A 5660-nucleotide genomic window follows, 5' to 3' on the forward strand; every position below is an offset into this window, starting at 1 on the left:
TAAAATTAATTCCAACATATATTATTGCAATTAAAAGTGTTTATTTTAATTGTTTAATAGATTCATTTACTAGAATAAAAAACCGTATAATAACTTGATCTCTAGAATTAATGATACTGCGTCTTCCAACACGAAGTAAAATTTTTTAAAGTTTTTAAAATTTTAATTAAAATACTGTTTTAAAATACGTGCCTACATTGTAAACATGAACATTTTTACTTTCTCGTATACGAAATATAGAGAAAATCTTGTAATCGTGCAAAAAAAATAAATTAAAAAAAAAACGAGATTTTGTACCCCTCCCTGAATCGGAAAAAACATAAATTTGCAATTTTGTCCGTGTGTCTGGTTGTGTGTGTGTGTGTATGTGTGTATGTGTTTCTGTAAACACGATAACTTTAGTACCGTTACAGCTAGGTTGATGACATTTCATATATACGTTATACATCAAGTTTGTAGTTCTGTATTAAATTCTCAGCGATTTCAGTAAGTTGAACTTATTCTTTCAATTTTTTAAAAGCCTGTAACTTAAGTACTGTGTCAGATAGATGAAAGAAATTTCACATATAAGTGGAAAATTTAGTTTTCTGCCTTTTATTAAATTTCAAGTAATTTCCGTTGACCGGAAGTAATAACTTATGCTATTTCCGAATTCTCTAAAAACGCATGTAAATTTATAAAGTACTAATAATATTCCGCACTACTATACACATTTTGTTTGGCGTTCACTTGGTTTGTAATTCATTTTTACTTTCTCGTATATACGAAGTATAGAGAAAGTATTGTAATCGTGCAAAAAAAAAAAATCGAGATTTTTACAAATCTCGACGTTTTACACCTCACTGATACGGAAAAACATAATTTTGCAATCTTGTCCGTATGTCTGTGTGTGTGTCTGTGTGTGTGTGTCTGTGTGTAAACACTATTACTTGAGTACCGTTAGAGCTAGGTTGATGAAATTTCATATATAAGTATTTTATCAAAATCGTAGATCCGTATCAACTTTTGAGCGATTTCCGATAACCGTAAGTGGTACTTTTTCTACTTTGAATTTTTCAAAAGCCTATAACTTGAGTACTATTTCAGATAGATAAATGAAATTTTACATGTAAGTACAAGATCTAATTTTGAGTAATTTCCGTTGACCGGAAGTACTAATTTCCGTTTTCTCAAAAAACGCTTGTAAATTTATAAAGTACTAATAACATTGCGCACTATTATGCACATTTTGTTTTGGCGTTCGCTTTATGCGCTATTTTATTTTTAGATGAGATTCTATTTTTAAAAGTTTAAGTAATTAAAAACCATGTCTATATTCCAAGTTATATAAGAATATTCGAGAAAGTTTAGGGTAGATCATTCCAGGTGTATTTTTTGACTGCTTTACATTTTACCTCACACAATGTAGTTCAACCTTTTGGGATATTGATTGTGGTCGTGTCGGTGTAGATACTACTTGATGAAGGTTGTTTTTTTGTTTTAAGCCATTTTTAGTTACACGCTTTTTACAAATCTCTTTTACTGTTTAATATATTTAAGGTAGTCACAATAAAATATATATGAATTCCACGCAGAGTTAGGATATGCGCAAATACTCACTGCATTGCAAGTTAGCATTAGTAATAATCGTGGTAATTTCTAAAAGGATTTGGTTCTTTAGGAGGTAGGTCACTGTACACGTTTCTTTGAAGACGCAAAAAGCGTATTGTATCACCCGTCTGTTAGAGTAAAATTATATGTATATTTCCATATGATTTGTCTACATCTACATCTACATCTAAATCTGCATCTACAAACTACATCTACATCTACATCTACATCTACATCTACATCTGCATCTACAAACTACATCTACATCTACATCTACATCTACATCTACATCTGCAAACTACATCTACATCTACATCTACATCTACATCTACATCTACATCTACATCTACATCTACATCTACATCTACATCTACATCTACATCTACATCTACATCTACATCTACATCTACATCTACATCTACATCTACATCTACATCTACATCTACATCTACATCTACATCTACATCTACATCTACATCTACATCTACATCTACATCTACATCTACATCTACATCTACATCTACATCTACATCTACATCTACATCTACATCTACATCTACATCTACATCTACATCTACATCTACATCTACATCTACATCTACATCTACATCTACATCTACATCTACATCTACATCTACATCTACATCTACATCTACATCTACATCAACATCTACATCTACATCTACATCTACAACTACATCTGCATCTACATCTACATCTACATCTACATCTACATCTACATCTACATCTACATCTACATCTACATCTACATCTACATCTACATCTACATCTACATCTACATCTACATCTACATCTACATCTACATCTACATCTACATCTACATCTACATCTACATCTACATCTACATCTACATCTACATCTACATCTACATCTACATCTACATTTACATCTACATCTACATCTACATCTACATCTACATCTACATCTACATCTACATCTACATCTACATCTACATCTACATCTACATCTACATCTACATCTACATCTACATCTACATCTACATCTACATCTACATCTACATCTACATCTACATCTACATCTACATCTACATCTACATCTACATCTACATCTACATCTACATCTACATCTACATCTACATCTACATCTACATCTACATCTACATCTACATCTACATCTACATCTACATCTACATCTGCATCTACAAACTACATCTACATCTACATCTACATCTACATCTACATCTATATCTGCATCTACAAACTACATCTACATCTACATCTGCAAACTACATCTACATCTACATCTACATCTACATCTACATCTACATCTACATCTACATCTACATCTACATCTACATCTACATCTACATCTACATCTACATCTACATCTACATCTACATCTACATCTACATCTACATCTACATCTACATCTACATCTACATCTACATCTACATCTACATCTACATCTACATCTACATCTACATCAGACAGACAGACAAACAGACAGACAGACAGACACAGACACAGACACTCCCACACAGATGCACAGACACACAGACAGACACAGACACACAGACAGATAAGCAGAGAGACCGACCGACATACTGACTGGCTGGCTGACAGAGAGACAAAAGTATATATTTCGATGACAAGATACAATTTTAATTTGTACATGTTGCAGCTTTAACAGCATATCAATAAAAATAATAAAAATACAGTTATACAATTAAACATTTACGTGCAAACGTCAGTATATTGCCCTTGATCAATAAGAGATAGAATTGCATTTTTTTCCGCATAACATGGGGCCTTATCGCTTGTGCACGCTGAAACAGTGATAATTTTTACAATTTAAAATATAATGTTGCATTGATTGATACTATAGGATTTATGTATACATTTTAAGAAAACATAAACTCGCAATGAGATACCTCTCTTATCTATATATAATTGTCCTCTGGGAGACGCTAGAAAACAAGCTGAAAGCGCGCTCCCTACAACCCCCACCCCTACATGGTCTGGTGAGCTGTGGTTCACGCTAAATGTTTACAAGCAGAGCCGGGTTTAGTGAGGACAATTAGGGGCAGATATTTAGTTTGAAACGATTTTAAACGCAGGGGGGAGGGGGTGGGGTAACTAAGTGGAGTTTACTTTAACGGAGGGGGGGGGGAGGAGTGGGGGTTATGGTCTTTAACGAGCTACTTATTGTGTTTTAAAGAAATATTTTCAGTGGCAGCGTTGATACTGTCGAATTCACAAATTATGAATTACTGAAAAGTAGAAAAAACAACAACTAAATAGCGGCGTATGATATGCCGCGGGTCGGCTCGTTTTTATTAAAATATGTAAGCATTAAGTTCTCAGTTCATTATAATAATTGGATTTTTAAAATATTTGAATGAAAAAAATGGATAAACAAATACATTTCAATTATACAATCAATTGAAAATTAAATTCAGAAACCTTTGGACGTCACCACAAGTGTAACAATGACAATCAATAAAGCCTGGTACAAGGTTATGGCAGGTTTCATGGTGAAATTTGTTCCAGAAAGAAGCTATTCTTGAATATTTTCTGTAGACAAATATATTTTGTATATGGAATGTGCAGAAACAAAATGTAGTTTTGTTGAAGATTAAGCTGTGAAACTAATACAAAGATCACATAAGAAATGATTGCAATTGGTCTCTTTGGAGTCGACTGATAATAATCAAAGTAAGGTACGGACATGTGACATGAAAACAATGGATCAAGGCGCTGTGCTAAGGAGATAGATGAAAGGGCAAGGAAAAAAGCTTTTTCGATTTGCACACCCCCCCCTCAAGATTTCGATTTGCACCACTCCCCCCTCAAACTTTCGATTTGCACCCCTTTCAAGATTTCGATTTGCAGCCCCCCCCCCTCAAACTTACTATTTCCACACCCCCTTAACCTTTCAATTTATTTTTCGGCGCCCAGGGACATATCCCCCCCCCTCGCTATGCTACTGATTGGATGGAAGACATAAAAATCGTACTGGATAGACAATTTCGGAAATACACAAAGCAGCAGTGGATGTGAGAAAATTATGAGGAAATCCATATTGATGCTAAGAGGTATGCGTAGTTGGGCCGGCTAAGCTCATGGTAGCTAAATCGATATGTCCCGAGTTAGAACTCAAGCCAGTTGAGGATCAATAACTGGGGACAATTACCCATCTAGGAGAGAAATCTCTTAAAAACAAACTGTTAAATCAAATCCAGAAAGAAAAACACCTATATAACGTGTAACAAATAGACATATTATAAGCCTACATGTTACATTTTTTTCCAGCTTTGGTTGTTTTATTTTTTTAACATATAATGTATGTAAGTGTACAAGTACAGGCGCAAGTACAAGCTCTTAAAAAAGAAACTGCAAGTAACAATCAAATTTTAAATATGTTGAATTTTTTTTTTAAATGACGTTACCTTGTTTGTAGCACTGCGACCGGTGAGTTCTAAACACGCAGCACAGGTAGCGAGCGGTGACGCTGCTGATTTCGTAACACCTGTTACAATAAACCAAATCGAAAGACTCATTTTGATTGGTTTAGCAACACCGCAGCTGTTTTCCAGGAAACCAGATCGATTTTTGCAAATAAAATTTATTTTTATTGATTTGTCAGCATCGCCAGTATCGGATTAAGGGGTGGGGGTGGGGGGGGGTCACTGTAGAACGTAATGTTTAATGTTTGAATAAATTAAATAATTTGATTTTAGACTAAATGAATAAATATAAAAGATCTTTATAGGAACAAACTTTTAAATGCACTGATAATAAGAAAATAAAACTCAATGACTTTTTAATAAAAACGTTGGTCGCTTATAATATGTGCGTTCGCACGTGTGTTTGTATTTGTGTGTGTGTGTGTATGTAAACACGATATTTTGAGTGTCGTTTCACTTAAGTTAATAAAACGTTTATATACAAATACAGATTGTATACACGGGTATCTTCTCATTTTAATTTTTTTTCCTGATTCACCATGTTAAAATCTATATATATAATTCTCTTCTTGGAGACGATAGAAAACACCAAGCTGTAAGCGCGCTCCCTTACACCCCACCC

Source organism: Physella acuta, unplaced genomic scaffold, assembly GCF_028476545.2.
Source record: "Physella acuta isolate Inbredline_101_S28 unplaced genomic scaffold, ASM2847654v3 ptg000199l, whole genome shotgun sequence".
In the NCBI taxonomy this organism is placed as follows: Eukaryota; Metazoa; Mollusca; class Gastropoda; family Physidae; genus Physella; species Physella acuta.